Genomic DNA, 17,200 nt, shown 5'->3' with positions numbered 1-17,200 from the left:
TGATACCTGTATGAGTTATGACAAATGCTTACTCATAAACCTCCAGTTTCCCTTTACGAAGGTTACAGGGTAAAAGGTGTCCATCTCTTTGTTTTACCTAGGATTACTAAGTATTTGTGGCAGTGTGTCATTGTATTTATCTAATACACAGTTAGTATTATCATTATCCTTATTTGAATTTAATTGAGAGAGTGCTTGGATGAATAAAGCAGTATTATCTTCCCCGCACTTTCCCTGGGGAGGTGGGTTTCTCTGAAGTATAGTAGGTATTAGAATATTTTTCATGACCAACTATATAATTATGCATCAGATGAAGTGAGCTGTAGCTCACGAAAGTTTATGCTCAAATAAATTGGTTAGTCTCTAAGGTGCCACAAGTACTCCTTTTCTTTTTATATAATTACACCTTTAATCATAGTAAAATACTGTAGATCCTTCACTTTTTATGTTATGTTATCCACATTTGGTTCCGCAACATAGAATAGGCAGCCTGTGAAGATTAAAGATGGTGGCCATAGGCCATTTCTTAATCAGGGTCTAATTATACTTAAGTTTGCATCAAGATATCTGCTTAAAGGTTGATCTGTCTAAATCCTTTAAAATTGACATGCTTGTTTGGATTTCTTTGAAATTTGGTGTGCCTCAGCAGTGTGCAGGATAGGTTAGTGACCCAAATTTGGAGTCACTTGAGCCAGGGGTTCCGGAGATATAACACCTCCCCCCACTCCCAATAGCCATTTAAAAACATTTCATGGGTGGTGGTGTTTTTCTACCTCTTCTCTCCCCCCCCCCCCCGCCCCCCCCCCCCCCCCGCCCCCGATGTAAAGATAAACTTTTGGTAGGATGTGGGTTAAAATGATCTCAATCTTTTGAGTTTTACCCAAGATAGCACATGGTACTCACTAAATGGTTGGGGGACCCAAATTGAAAACAATATTTAAGAAAATGTACATATTTTACACTCGCATATGTGCCAAAACAGAAAAGTCGCTAGAGGGTTTCCATTCCCACCATTTTATATGCTTTTTAAAGCTTGACTGTTGTAAGTGCTCAAAACTCTGAACAATACATGGGACTGCTTTGAAATTTAGTGTGCCTCATAGCAGCATGGGTAGCATTTGTGATCCAAATTTGGTGTCATTTGATGGAGGGGTTCCTGAGTTATCGTCCCCCCGGACAGTTTCCTTCTGCTGCCTTGTACTGTTAAACTGAGAGTGGCTTACATCAACCTAACTCTGGAAGTATCTACACTAAAATGTAGCCCCCAGTGATATAACTTGCCTACTATACTGACTTAACTCCACCTCCACGAGAGGCGTAGTGGTTAGGTCGATGCAGTCAGTGTATACACTGGGTTGCTGACCTCAATTGTTGCTGCCTTTCAGAAGCTGTCCCACAATTAGGGCGAGCACCTGTCCTGAATTGAGTGGGACAGTACCGAAATGCAGAATTCAAGTCCTGGGCTGAATGACTCCAGGGCACTATTTGTCCTGGACTGCCTGTGGCACCGCTTCACGCCTGCCTGAGGCTCAGATGCAGCATCAGCCTCTTCCCGGTGAGGTAGTGGGGCTGAGGTGGGCCTTAGCCTCCCCTTACCACGAGGCCCTACTCCTGATCTTTCCCCTGAGGTCCCGTCCCCTGGCCAGGTCAGAAGCTGGAGCCAGGCAGTGATTAGAGCTGCCCAGGGAACCCCAGACCCACCACGCTGCCCTGGGTGATGTACCCTGGGGGGTGGGGATATGGTCCAGGGGCTGCTCTCTAGCACAGTGGCCTGAGATCCCTGGGCAGCTTTTACGATGGCCCAGTTCCAGCTTCTGGCCTGGCCAAGGGTGGCGGCTCAGGGGAAGAGGAGTAGGGGGTGGTGGGCTTGAGGAGAGAGAAGGGGCAGGGGGCAGAGCCTCAGGGGGAAGAGGAGGGGCGGGGTAGGGTTGCCAACTTTCGAATTGCACAAAACCGAACACCCTTGCCCTGCCCCGAGGCCCTGGTGTTCCGTTTTGTGCAACTTGAAAGTTGGCAACCGTACCCTGCCGCTCCTTTTCCCCCTGAGGCCCTGCCCTGCCCTCTCTTCTCTGAGGCCCTACCCCCTGCTCACTCCATACCCCCTCACTCCGTTGCTTGCTCTCCCTCACTCTCCCTCACTTTCACTGGACTGAGACAGGGGTTGGGGTGCGGGAGGGGGTGAGGGCTCCAGCTCGGGGTGCAGGCTCCAGGCTGGGGCCAGAAATGAGGGGTTTGGGGCATGGGAGGGGGCTCAGGGCTGGGGCAGGGGGATGGGGTGCGAGAGGGGGTGAGGGGTGCAAGCTCTGGCCGAGCGTTGCTTACCTCAGGTGACTCCTGGAAGCGGCCGGCATGTCCCTGGCCAATGGGAGCTGCGGAACTGGCGCTCGGGGCAGGGGCAGCACGCGGAGCCTTTTGTGTGCCCCTGCGAATAGAAGCCCGACATGCCGGCTGCTTCTGGGAGCCATGCGGAGCCAGGGCAGGCAGGGAGCCTGCCTTAGTCCCGCTGCACTGCTGACTAGACTTTTAGCTGTCCAGTCAGCAGTGCTTATCGGAGCTGCCAGTGTCTCTTTTTTATTCCGGTCGAAAACCGGACAGCTGGCAACCCTAGGGCAGGGCCACGGAGGCGAACAGGGCTCCTGCATGTCTCCTGCTTTTGCCTTTTGACACAGTGCCCCACACTGACACTTAAATCAGTTAAAGTGTCCCTTGTAAGGACATTCAGTGCTGACACAAGGAGTGTAGTATGGATGTGCCAAAGTGATTTAATTACTGCAGTGGCTGTATGTCGACGTAGCTTAGGTTGACTTAATTTTTGCCCTTACTAATGACTGCACAAATCCACAGACCTTGTTGAGCTTGCGGACTGTGAACTCACCCTTCGGTTAACATAGGATACTTAGGATAACTTAATCACAAGCCTAAATCTGAGACAGAAGGCGTGTTGGACTCAGTGGCTGGAGACTGCTACAGTTTGTGAGTCACAGGAGACAGTTCCCCCTGGCCCCCCAAGACATGTGAATGTTTCCTGGGAGGAGAGGGAGAATAAAGGGGAGAGGGATTTGGGGCTGCAGTGATGGGAGGGGATAAATGGGGATGGGTGGTAGAGGTGGCAAGAGGTTGGGGGCTCAGGTGAGGGAGGGATAGAGTCCCCAACTCTGCGTGTGCACCCCAATCCCCTGCACCCCTCAGCTCCGGTGAAGTATGAGGCACACTGACAATGTTCCCTGACCCCTATGCACCTACTCTGCCAGTCTCTGTCAGCCCCATATTCTCCCCTCACATGTGTGTGCCAGCTCTAGGGAGCTCTTGCCCCCCAGGGGAGTCTCAGCCCCCTTCCTGCCCCTTGATCTTCTGAGAGTGTCTGAGCCGCTCATGCTCCTCCCTGTGGGCATGCCAGGATCACAGGGGAGGGGGAGCTGTGGTCATCTACAGTTGTTGCACATATCCCTCCCCCGCAGTGTGAGCCAGGATCTGGGGAAATCCTGCCCCTTTGAGTGGGGAGCTGAGAACTGGCCTATGTCATATCACAGACTCTAAAGCAGTGGCTCTCAACCTTTCCAGACTACTGTACCCCTTTCAGACGTCGGATTTGTCTTGCTGAGAACATTGAATTGTGATGTATGGGCCACTTTGACTATACACTTTTTAGAGCCTCCTGTGCTGCAGATGGGTGCACAGAGCCCTTTCCTTACCATCCTTCTGTCTTTTCTATGTAAAGGATGACACTTATAAGTCTCTGAAAGCCTCATACTTGCATGGATTTTCTTGAAATTTGCTATGCCTTCTGGGAATGCGGAGTAGGATTAATGACCCATATTTGGAGTCATTGAAGCCTGGTGTTCTGGAGGTATAAGCCCTGAATAATATAGCCATTTTCCAAAGTTTCTAGGTGTTTTTTTTTTCCCCCCCAGAGGGCGACCAGATAAAACTATTGTTGTGATGTGGGTCAAAATGGTTTCAATTGATCAATTTTTACCCATGGTAGTGCATGTCAGCCACTAAGTTTTTTGGGGGAACCCAAACTGCAAATTGTATTTAAGAACGTGTTAAATTCTTTGCTTGTTTAGATGTGTGATCTGGAAAGATTATAGTGCACATGCACCAATAAAGGAAAAAAAAGTGAGAAGGTTTCTGTGCAGCCACTTCATGCTTGCCTGGGTAGTTTGAGGGAATGTGCCAATATCATTGCCCCCAGTGAACTCTCCACCGCTGATATTTCTAGTCTGAACCTTTGTACACCTGTGTACTAAAGATTTAATGACTCATGTTGCTTGCTGAAAGTTGTCTCTCTTATAATATGACATCTTTATTTATTTAATGGGGAGGTTACTGTGAATGCAGCAGAAGTCAGCAGCTCATCTAACCAAAATGTTTGTTATATTGGAGGGGGAGGAGCTGTAGACAGAGGAATTTGGGGGGGAAGGGTGGGAACAGGTGCAGGGGTTGCGATGGGGTTAGACAATAAGGACAGGTGGCAGGCAAACCGTGGAATACTTGTTTGGGAAAATCATTATTTTTACTAGCTCCAGAGGTGGGTTGGTGAGGGCGTGGCGGACAAATGGCTACTTCCTGATCTTGGGCCAGATTACTGTGGTGTTTCCAAAGATGTGTAGTGCACAGGTTCAGAACTCATAGTACAGGTACCTTGATTAGTTAGGGAAAAGAAATGTGTGCTGCTAGGGTTGCCAACATATAGATTCTGGGTGATTCCTGGATCACGAGGTTGTGGAAGTTTGCAGGAAGCAAGGCATACACAATGGCCTGGGAATTGCTGACTGCAGGCTGATTTGGCTTGGTATGCAAATTGCAGGACATGATATGTACAGTTGCCTAAATGACTGCTAATGCCTACAACAACATATCTTTTTTCCTGTTTTAAAAACAAAACAAAACTAGGAATTTCAGTGGCAAAAAAGCTACATTAATTTAGAGCTAAGTTTGCTTAGTGGTATATCATTCCCTTGCAGAACACTGACCTGGGCAAAACTCAAACATCTGAAAACCAGGATGTCAAGCTGTCTGGAGGACACAAACCCCAAACTAGTTGTGTTCTATAATTAAATTTCATCAACCAAGTATCAAGTGTGAACTCCTCATGCACTATAACAGCCTTAATATGGAGTCCCGTGGGGCACTCCCGTCTATCTTGCCACCCTGGCAAGTCTGCCTTTGTGATAGATGATCCTTTACACCAAAAATTGCAACAATATTTAGGTTACTCCCAGTCCCAAAGGACCAATCAAGTCAATTGTACCTTAAATCTCTCACCAAAGACAACAGTTGTAGTCAATCCTGTAATAAACTAAAGATTTATTAACTAGGAAGAAGAAATAAGAATTATTTACAAGGTTAAGGCAGGTAAACATACACATGAACTACAGTCTTAGGTGTCAAAAGGTAACAGAAGCTGCTGTAATATAAAAGTGTTGTATGTCCTTTAGGACTAACCCAAGCTAAGCAGCTTGGGGATCTCTTGCTTCATCTTAGAAATACTGCCCTCTCTAAATTCCAAGCAGTATAGTGATACAAACCCTTCTGGTCAGGGATTTTTATTCCCTTCCCCCAGAGTTCAAGCTGTGATGGCTGTGGGGAAAACATCAGTGGACAAAAGATTTTGTTGTTTGTTCCACAATGGTTTGTCTCGAGTCTATAGACCTTCTTTTGTTGGACAGGAGATGACACTCTTGTGGTAAACTAGTATCTCACACTTGATAATGCTTCTCTCCTGACTGGGGGGTGGAGGGGGAGATTTCCAGTTTCACAGCAAACACTTTTATAGTTACAGAGCAAAACACTTAAATATTACCTTCTAACGTGGGATACAGATATTATAAGTGAGATTACTGCGTGCAGCAACTCACAGGCATCTCATGAAGTTCAAACACTAAACACATTCCAATAAACTTGACATATTTTAAAAAATGCTAACCTATAGGTGAGCCAGACTGATTTCCAGCTATGCATTTGTCCGTGTTTGGTAAGACCTAGGGGCCTTGGCACGTGCTGGCACTTGGTCTGCCATCATTCAGGAAATGTAGAGTTAACACTGCTTAGACATCCTTAGCTCTGTCCTCGTTTAGGAATGCCCCAATATACCCCATTATCACATACCTTTCCTCTGCCAGCCCCACAGCTGAGAACATAAGGATGGCCATACTCAATCAGACCAATGGTCTATCTAGCCAAGAATTCTGTCTTCCAGCAGTGGCTGATGTCACAGGAATGAAAAGAACAGGGCAATTTATTGAGTGATTCATCCCCTGTCATCCAATCCCAGCTTCTGGCAATCATATTAGGGACACCCAGAGGACGAGGTCGCATCCCAGATCATCTTGGCTGTTAGCCATTGATAGACCTATCCTCCATGAATTTATCTAATTCTTTTTTTGAACAAGTTATAGTTTTGTCTTTCACTACATCCCCTACCAATGAGTTCCACAGGTTGACTGTGCATTGTGTGAAGACGTACTCCCTTATCTTTCTTTTAAACCTACTGCCTATTAATTTCATTGGGTGATCCCTAGTTCTTATGTAATGTGAAGGGAAAAATAACACTTCCTTATTCACGTTTTCCACACCATTCATGACTGTATAGACCTCTATCATATCCCTCCTTTAGTTATCTCATTTCTAAGATGAACAGTCCGTCTTTTTAACCTCTCTTCATATGGAAGCTGTCCCATATGCCTGAACACTTTTGTTACCCTTCTTTGTACTTTTTCTAATTCTAATGTATCTTTTTTGAGATGGGGCAACCAGAACTGCATGCACTGTTCAAGATGTGAGTGTACCATGGATTTATGTAGTGGAATTATGATATCTTCTCTTTTATCATCTATCCCTTTCTTAATGGTTCCTAACATTGTTAACCTTTTTGACTGCTGCTGCACATTGAGCAGATCTTGTGAATAAACTATCCACAATGACTCCAAGATCTTTCTTGAGTGGAAACTGCTAATTTAAACCCCATGATTTTGTATGTAGAGTTGGGGTTATGTTTTACAGTATGCATTACTTGCATTTATCAACATTGAATTTCATCTGCCATTTTGTTGCTCAGTCACCCAGTTTTGTGAGATTCCTTTGTAACTCCTTGCAGTCTGCTTTGGACTTAACTATCTTGAATAATTTAGTATCATCCTCAAATTTTGCCACTTCACTGTTTACCCCTTTTTTCCAGATCGTGTATGAATAGGTTGAACAGCACTGGTCCCAGTACAGAGCTTTGGGGGACTCGACTATTTTACCTCTCTCCACTGTGAAAACTGACCATTTATTCCTTTTCAGCTTGGAAAAGAGATGACTAAGGGGGGATATGATTGAGGTCTATAAAATCACAGCTGGTGTGGAGAAGGTAAATAAGGAAGTGTTATTTACCCCTTCTCACAACACAAGAACGAGGGGTCACCAAATGAAATTAATAGGCAGCAGGTTTAAAACAAACAAAAGGAAGTATTTTTTCACACAACGCACAGTCAACGTGTGGAACTCTTTGCCAGAGGATGTTGTGAAGGCCAAGACTATAACAGGGTTCAAAAAAGAAAGGACCATTAATGGCTATTAACCAGGATGGGCAGGGATGGTTTGCCTAGCCTCTGTTTGCCAGAAGATGGGAAAGAGCGACAGGGAATGGATTACTTGATGATTACCTGTTCTGTTCATTCCCTCTGGGGCACCTGGCATTGGTCACTGTTAGAAGACTGGATCCTGGGCTAGATGGACCTTTGGTCTGACCCAGTAAGGCTGTTCTTATGTTCCTACTCTTTTTTGTTTCCTGTCTTTTAACCAGTTACTCATCCAGAGGAGGACTTATCCTTTTATCCCATGACTGCATATTTTGCTTAAGAGCCTTTGGTGTGGGACCCTGTCAAAGGCTTTCTGAAAGTCCAAGTACTCGCTATCAACTGAATCACCCTTTCCATGTTTGTTGGCCCCCTCAAAGAATTTGAATAGACTGATAAGACATGATTTCCCTTTACAAAAGCCATTTTGACAGTTTCCCAAAATATTATGTTCAGCTGTCTGATAATTCTGTTCTTTATTATTTGCTGCTACTGAAGTTAGACTTACTGGCCTGTATTTGCCAGGATTGCTTCTGGAGCCCCTTTTTTTAAAATTGGCATTACATTGGCTATTCTCCGGTCATTTGATACAGAGGCTGATTTCAATGATAGGTTATATTCTACAGTTGTAATTTTATACTGGAGTTTCTTTAGAACTCTTTGGTGAATATCATGTGGTCCTGGTGACTTATTAATTCATCAGTTTGTTCCCAACCTCCTCTATTGGCACCTCGAACTGGGACAGTTCCTGAGATCTGCCAGCTAAAGAGGATAGCTTGGGTGTAGGAATCTCCCTTACATCCTCTGCAGTGAAGACCAATGCAAATAATTCATTTAGTTTCTCCGCAATTGCGTTGTCTTTGAGTGTTCCTTTAGCACCTTGATTGTCCAGTGTCCCCACAGATTGTTTGGCAAGCTTCCCGCTTCTGATGTACTTTAAAAAAAAATGTTGCTGTTAGTTTTTGTCTTTGGCTAGTTGCTCTTCAAATTTTTTTTTTTGAGCTGCTTTATTATACTTTTACACTTGACTTGCCAGAGTTTATGCTACATTCTATTTTCATTAGTAGGATTTGACTTCCAATTTTTAAAAGATTGTTCACCTCCTTTTACAACTCATTCACATGCTCACGCAGGATTCCACCTGACATTATTATAGGACAAAAAAGTGTACACTCAGAAAGAAGACGTGTACAATTTGAGAACCACACTATGACCTTACTAGGACAGAGTAGGAGTCAGCAGTATAGCATCAGTAGGGGCAAGAGTGACTGCCAGTCCTGTCAGCCCTTCTCCCTGTTTTCCTCTTTGAGCCTTAGGAGTGCTGTAAGAGAGGAGAGACTGTGGACAGGCATGTAGAGAATGTCATAGTGCTTCGGGCAACAAAGGGAGGCTTGCAGGAGGATGTGACTCTTCACTTATGGGGAGTAGTTTTTATCATGTATCAGAAGGGTAGCTGTGTTAGTCTGGATCTGTAAAAGCGGCAAAGAGTCCTGCGGCACCTTATAGACTAACAGACGTATTGTGGTGGAAGCTTATGCTCCAATACGTCTGTTAATCTATAAGGTGCCACAGGACTCTTTGCCAGTTTTTATCATGTAACAGTGCAGCTGTGGTGGGTTTTTCTTTGTTTGTTTTGGAGTGGGGGGGGCATAGAGACCACAGATTCCAGTAAACAATGGTCCATCTTGATCTTGGTGAGCTACACATCTATATAAACAACAAAAGCAGCTGTTAACTGCTCTGTTCTATGCAAACTAGATGCAGCCTTCTAGCTTCTGGTAAGCTAAGAATTTAGCCCTGAAGTGGGCTAACTGGGTGGGCGGGTGCTACTACCTAAAGTGGGTTCTACTAACAAAATGAGTGTAGTAGTTTTAACTTCTCCCCACTAATTTAGATAAAATCTGTACTTTTGTTTTTCATAATTAATTCTCTAATTGTAATGAAACCCTCTTGATTTAAATTCTTTTAAATAAGTTAGATCATGAGCTGGCTAAGCACTCATCTAGCCTTTATTTTTATTTTTATTTTTTTAAATACTCTAGCCTCAAATACCATAGTTTTTGATTTCTTATTTATCTTCTCTGTTTCATATCTGCCTGGTATATTTTCTTTCTTGGTACAAAACAAAGAATGTGTTTCTGTTGCAGCTGGAGGGAAGGAGGGTAGATACCACTTAGTGAAGAAGGAGTGATACTATCAAAATGTTAATTGGCAGGAAGGGCGAGGTACATACAGATAGTCAAGGGGGGCACATGTTGTTTTTCCTGTTATCTCCTGAAGAGATGGAGATTTTAATTTTATGCTTAAAGATGGAATATAAATTGTGGAAGACAGCTAGTAATGCTGTAGGTTTTATAGCAGAGACTACTGCATCTGAACGCCAAAGGCCAGAGGTCCAGAAATGGGCAGACCTATGTTCCAAAGACACGTGTGTTTTGCTTATTAGACTAAGTAAGCTTTCCATGCTTAGTTAGTTATTATTTATTTTAGGATCCTGCCCCAGAACATACACTCAAGTAATTCACTGGCCAGAGCCCCCTTGCGGCTGGATACATGGGTTGCTGGGCCTTCCGCAAAAGTCTCCTTCATCTGGGTCTGCCATGGCCTAGTTCTGCAGCCAGGCCACTTGAAAGTTCATTTTCCTTCTACTCCAAAGTCCCAAAATTAACACCACCTTTGACAAAAGTCCCAAGTTAACCTAGGAGAATGCAAAATAACTTAAGATCAACTGTCACAGGTCTTCTCACTCCTTATCAGAGTGCTAACTCCTTAGGCTTTTCTCTTGTGGGAGTCCAGGTACAATGTAATTCACAACAATCTTCCACCTCTCCTGGGCTTCTCTTCAGTTCCCTCATTCTCTCTGTTCTGGAATAGAGCCCTGGATCCCTAGGCTGCTTGCCTTGGAGCACCTGGCCTCGTGCAGACCCTGGTCCAGGGTCTTCCCCAGGAGCCTTCCCACTCACTGTGGTTCCAATTCCTGACTGATTTGACTCGGTCTTTTTTAAGGTGTAAGTGTCCTTTAAGCTGTCACCTGACCGTCCTTAGTCCCACCCTCTCAGGCTGGGAAGCAGCTAATCAATTGTGGCACCGATGTGGCCAGTATCATCTCCCCTTTAAAGGGTCAGTCATCCTATGACATCATCCTTTTATTTAATCAGGAAAGAATCTCATCAAGAGTAATTTTTTTTTAAAAGACAGTCCTAACCAGGACCTTTTACCACCCCTGTTCTCACAGTTTACCAGGTGTACAAATACTTCACAGCGAGGTAGCCGCATTAAGAGAAGGGCAATAAATTCAAATAAATACAGTAAATGACAAAGAGCCATGTTTAGCACAATGCCTATTGGCATGGTCTTCAGTTTACCTGGTGGGGTTACTGTCTGCTCTCCCCCCTACCCCGCTAATGCAATATTTTCAAACAATGATCTCTAAGTTTTGTCTGCAAAATGTGCATGCTCAAATTGATACTTGGACCCACCACATGGGTAGCTGGAAAGTTTTTGCTTCTATTCTGAATGCATAATTATATGTGCACATATTTTGTGGGTTTAGTTTAGATTGGGGTGGGCAAACTTTTTGGTCTGAGGGCCACATCGGGGTTCCAAAACTATAGTGTATTAAATTGCTCCCTGTAGGAACGTGCTACTTACGGTGTACTACTTATGGCTGCCATTCCCGGTGCTCTGAGTGGCATGGTAAGGGGATGGGGAACACGGGGGGGGAGGGGGTTGGATAAAGGCTAGGTGGTCACAGGGGCAGACAGGGAACAGGGGCGGTTAGATAGGCGTGGGAGTCCCGGGGGCCTGTCAGGGGGTGGGGGTGTGGTTAAGGGTCAGGGGACAGGGAGCAGGGGTGGTTGGATAGTGGGTGGGGTCCCGGAGAGGTGGTTGGGGCAGGGGGGTCCCAGTGGGGGTGGGCGGGGGACAAGAAACAGGGGGGTTGGATGGGTCGGGGATTCTGAGGGGTGCAGTCGGGGCAGGAAGTGGGAGGCGACGGATAGGGGGCGGGGGCCAGGCTGTTTGGGGAGGCACAGCCTTCCCTACCTGGTTGTAGTGTATGAAATTGCTCTCTGTAGGAATGTGCTACTCATGGTGTACTACTTACAGCTGCCAGTCCTGGTGCTCTGTAGGTAGCACATTCATACGGGGAGCAATTTCATACACTACACCTGGTGGCTCTCACAGCTGCACTACCTGGCAGAGCGCTGGTGGCACGGCGAGCTGAGGCTGCGGGGGAGAGGCTGGGGGGCTAGCCTCCCAGGCCGGGAGCTCAAGGGCCAGGCAGGATGGTCCTGCGGGCCGTAGTTTGCCCACCTCTGGTTTAGATGCTATTCTTTGGAAACTTGTGCTAGTCCTGTGATTGAGTGGGGATGGAGCTCTGCTAACTGGTTAATACCACTCTAGCATCTAGACAGCAGTTAGCAGATAATGTTTTTACTTAACAATTTTTTTACATTATTAAAAAATAAATAACAATCCAGCATGCACTTAGTCCCTATGCACTCTGGGCCAAGAACCGTTTTTGTGAACAAAAACGGACCCTTTTTAAACTAGCTGATTAAAAAGGTTTGGCTGGTCACTCTGACGTACACATTGTGTACCGGGATAGGCCTTGTTATTCCATTAGAACCAGGTACTCAGGTGCTATGGTGCTGAGGGTGGTCTAAAAGCCTGAACAGAATAGAATGGAATAGAAGCTCTGATTTTTAAATACCTTCAGTAACATATCTCATGTCCTTATTGTTTTTTTTTTTCATCTTGGACAGCTAGCTTTTAGGACATCTGCACTGATGTAGTCTATATTATTGGTAATTGGATCCCAATGTGACACAGATTACAATTTGAGATATCCCTTTTCTTGTCCTTTTAAAAATAAATATAATTTGGTGGAGACACATTGTAAATTTTGTTTTTTTAATCTGAGATCTACTAAAAGGCAGATATATTTTCCCAACCATGTTCAAGTTAGTACGTTCAGCTTGTATTTGTGGTCACAGATGGTTTCTTCACTTATAGCCCTTCCTTCTTTCTAATTTTTGAAGTTCAGGGAGCAGAATTAACTGTTCCAAAGTCTTCCTCTTTGACTTGAATTTGCAATTTCCTTTGGAGGAACAACTTCCTATTGAGTACTACCCTTCTGACCACTTTTATCTCATACTGAGGGTTTTTTTCTTAAGTCCCGAATGCATTGCAACACCAAACAGTGTAAGCTTCGCTGACTGAATTTCATCACTGGTTGAATTGAGGAAGTGTACAAAGAAATAAGAACTTGATCTACTTTTCATTTTTTAGCACGACAAGTTATGCTTTGTCATGGTATGTCAAAGTAAAATGCCTAAATTATTCTAATTTCACGGTTGAATATTGAACTGCTTAAGAGGACTGAATTATAGGGAACTTACTTTGACCAGTGATAAGTTTGACAAAATTTGCTTGAAGGAGGGTACTCAACATTTTTACATGCTTGTTTCTTATAGTGTTTTTCACATGCAAAGCACTTGACAGGCATTACGTCTTCCACTATCATTCTGAAATAGGTATGTATTCCCTCCTTTTACAGGCAGGGAAACTAAAGGTAAAGCAATTAAGGCCACACTCTTCAATTGTCTATCAAATTTGAGTGCCTACGTTTTTCGATGCCCAGCCTGAGAAGCCTTACGACTTGATTTTCAGAGGTGCTGTGCACCCTCAATTTACATTGAAGTCAGTGGGAGCTGCACATGTTCAGTACCTCTGAAAAGCAGGCACTAGATTCTCAGACTGCCATCCAAAATTAAAGATCTCTTTTGAAAACTTTTTTCTTAAGCAATGTGCCCCAAACTATTTAGAGAGTTGGGGTCAAATCTGGTATTAGATGCAAGGATATCCTGACCCATAGTCCTGTGCTCACACCACAAGCTCATGGTTTTTTTTGCGAGGGTGTACATGTTCAAGCTGTATTATTTTGTTAAAACACTTAAGCTTTAAATACATTTCTTGGGTCTTGAGGGTACAGCAGTAGTTTCCTCTTCTGTACCCAAACTGGGGAATTCCCTTGAACCATCTTCCTTCCTAATAGTGAGTGGTTTGATAGGTTCCAGTAAAAAATGATTTAGAACATTTAGAATGGGAAGCCTTTTGATTGGTTCTGCTTCTGCAACAATCATTAGAAAAATCTTTTCTGTCTGCCATCTACTGTCGACACATTGTTGTTCTTTCCTCTGTGTTTTCATCAAACCAGTTTTGCATGGCAAGTCTGTCGTGCGGCTTTGGCCATCCGCCGTGTTTCTGTCTGCTGCCAGGCTTAGATGCACGCTAATATATTTTTATTTATGCTTTCCATTTTTCTGGTTTCTACTCAAGTCTTCTAAGTGCCTCCTAATCTATAAGAGCTCGTCTACATTTAAAATGCTACAGCTGAGCCGCTGCTGGCTTTAGTGTGGATGCTACTAGAGCAACAGGTGGGTTCTTCTGTCAGCCTAGTTTAACCTACCTCCCTGAGAGGAGGTAGCTAGATCTATGGAAGAATTGTTCCATCAACCAAGTGCACTGTCCACTCTGGGGGTTAGGTTGGCTTAACTATGTCACTTGGATGTGGATTTTTGACACCCCTGAGCAACCTAGAATGATCAACTTATTTTTTAAGTGTAGAGCTGGCATAAGCCAAAGCACTTGTAAATCTGAAACATATAGTATTTCAAATTATCACAGTTCTAGTTATTAATTTATAGTTTAAAGAACTCTCCCATGAAACTTCACACACTCCATCTAACCATAAGATAACAAAGTCTGTACCTGAAATCAATTCTTAATTTCCAGCCTTCCTTACTCTTTAAGCACTAACTCCCGAAATGCCTGAGAAAAGGCATGAGGCAATGGTCAACAGCAGTTGACAAATTTATTAGAGGAGGTTTTGGAACAAATTGATAAACTAAACAGTAATAAGTCATCAGGACCAGATGGTGTTCACCCAAGAGTTCTGAAGGAATTCAAATGTGAAATTGCAGAACTACTAACTGGTATGTAACCTATTGTTTAAATCAGCTTCTGTACCAAATGATAGCTAATATGATGACGGTTTTTTTTAAAAGGCTCCAGAGGTGATTCCAGAAATTACAGGCAGTAAACCTGACTTCAGTGTCAGGCAAATTGGTTGAAACTATAGTAAAGAACCGAATTGTCAGACACATACATTAACATGATTTGTTGGGAAGAGTCAACATGGTTTTTGTAAATGGAAATGTTGCCTCACCAATCTACTAGAATTCTTTTAGGGGGTCAACAAGCATGTGGACAAGGGGGATCCAGTGGATATAGTGTACTTAGATTTTCAGAAAGACTTTGATGAGGTCCCTCACCAAAGGCTCTTAAGCAAAGTAAGCTGTCATGGGATAAGAGAGGTCCTCTCATGGATCAGTAACTTATTAAAAGATAGGAAACTAAAGGTAAGAATAAATGGTCAGTTTTCAGAATGGAGAGGGGTAAATAGTGGTATCCCCCAGGCATCTGTACTGGGACCGGTACTGTTCAACATATTCATAAATGATCTAGAAAAAGGGGTAAACCATGAGATGGCAAAATTTGCAGACAATAAAAAACTACTCACGAGATACGTTGAATCCCCAACAATTCCCATTGTTCTCATCACTTTTGAACATCGGGCTATTGATTTAGGTGGATTTAAGTTCCTAACTTCGTGTATCCACTGTTTAAAATCTTGTCCATAGTGTATATAGCAGCATATAGTATGTATTGCATATATATTTAGATTGCATTTATCATGTACTTTTTTGAGCACCTTGCCTGCACTTTGGTCTTTAAACCATCTCAACCGGGAGTACTTCTAACATCTTTGAGATGCTTCAGAAAGCTGTCTTTATTTCTTCCAAACCTTCGTAGGAAATGCTTTCTTCTTTGTTTCCAAGTGTGAAAAATTTCCCTCCAAATGTTTACAGGCCTGAGGACAGGGAATACTTGGCCCTGTAATAGTGACAAGTTTAAGATCCACAGTTTGCTTTTTAGGACTAGTAATGGCAGCTTTATACAGTTGGACTGTACATATAAAATGATGAGGTCTAAATTAGGTGTTACCACTCAAGAAAGAAATCTTGGAGTCATTGTGGATCGTTCTCTGAAAACATCCACTCAATGTGCAGCAGCAGTCAAAAAAGCAAACAGAATTCTGGGAATAATTAAGAAAGGGATAGATAATAGAACAGAAAATATCATGTTGCCTCTATATAAATCCATGGTACGCCCACATCTTGAATACTGTATGCAGATGTGGTCGCCCCATCTCAAAAAACATATATTGGAATTGGAAGGTTCAGAAAAGGGCAACAAAAATGATTAGGGGTATGGAACGGCTTCCATATGAGGAGAGATTAATAAGACTGGGACTTTTCAGCTTGGAAAAGAGACGGCTAAGGGGGGATATGATTGAGGTCTATAAAATCATGACTGGTGAAGAGAAAGTAGATAAGGAAGTGTTTACTACTTCTCATAACACAAGAACTAGGGGTCACCAAATGAAATTAATAGGCAGCAGGTTTAAAACAAATAAAAGGAAGTATTTCTTCACACAGTCCACAGTCAACCTGTGGAACTCCTTGCCGGAGGATATTGTGAAGGCCAAGACCATAACAGGGTTCAAAAAAGAACTAGATAAATTCACGGAAGAGAGGTCTATCAATGGCTATTAGCCAGGATGGGCAGGAGTGATGTCCCTAGCCTCTGTTTGCCAGAAGCTGGGAATGAGCGGCAGGGAATTACCTGTTCTGTTCATTCCCTCTGGGGCACCTGGCACTGGCCACTGTCAGAAGACAGGGTACTGGGCTAGGTGGACTTTTGGTCGGACTGAGTGGGGCCATTCTTATGTTCTTATGTTTGAACAAGGGAGAGCCCCAGCTTTCCAAAGACACAGCATTTACTTTTAGCACTGGAACTTCCTGGGATATTGGCCTTAGATTTTTGTATATTTATATACAGAAAAAGCTATTTGAGGTTGTTTTTTTAAGTAGTGTTTTAATTTTATTCCTCCTCTGAGACTTGTCCAGTGAGTTTCATGGTAACTAAGTCATCTAGTTTTACAGGTTGAGGGGTGCAAAAAAGACTCCAAAATGTCATAAATCTTTATTACGTTGTAAAAAATATTTAAACATTCCTAAATATTTTTTCTGTAGCATGTGGCATACACACTGGTTGATGGTATGGTATGAAACTTTTATTCTGTGTGTTTATATATCTGTGAATCCAAACATTATATTTATTTCTCTGCTTAGATTAAAATTTATCTTGAAACCGTATAGCCCGTTAGTGTGTGGAAGAGGGTAAAGTAAAGCTAAGTTCTCCACACTCCAGGAGGAGAATCAAAAGCAGATTGAATTGTGAACCCTTGTGGCTTAATCATCTTTAAAACAAAACAATCCAATCAGTTCAGCACTATCTAGTTCACTAGCAGTGTCAAATATGTATATAATAATACATGAAGACAAAAATAAAACTAACAAGGGATGTTATATGTTGCCCTAAAGGCAGAAAGACATTGCTGTTTAAAATCTCATTAATTGACTCAATTGAAATTTAATTTATTAAATATGTTACAGGAAATAAACATTTATTAAATGTGGGATTTTTTGTAAACTTTTTTCTTTAGCTGA

The 17,200-nt window shown here is 43.2% G+C and overlaps 1 protein-coding gene across 8 annotated transcripts in view; it reads left to right on the top strand.

Moving 5' to 3' along the window:
• Positions 1-17,200, top strand: part of SPIDR (scaffold protein involved in DNA repair) — a 340,350-nt gene that overhangs the window by 50,406 nt on the left and 272,744 nt on the right. The gene's annotated exons all lie outside the window — the stretch shown is intronic.

This window comes from Chelonia mydas, chromosome 2 (genome assembly GCF_015237465.2).
Source record: "Chelonia mydas isolate rCheMyd1 chromosome 2, rCheMyd1.pri.v2, whole genome shotgun sequence".
NCBI lineage: Eukaryota > Metazoa > Chordata > Testudines > Cheloniidae > Chelonia > Chelonia mydas.
This window is presented reverse-complemented; position numbering and strand designations above follow the sequence as displayed.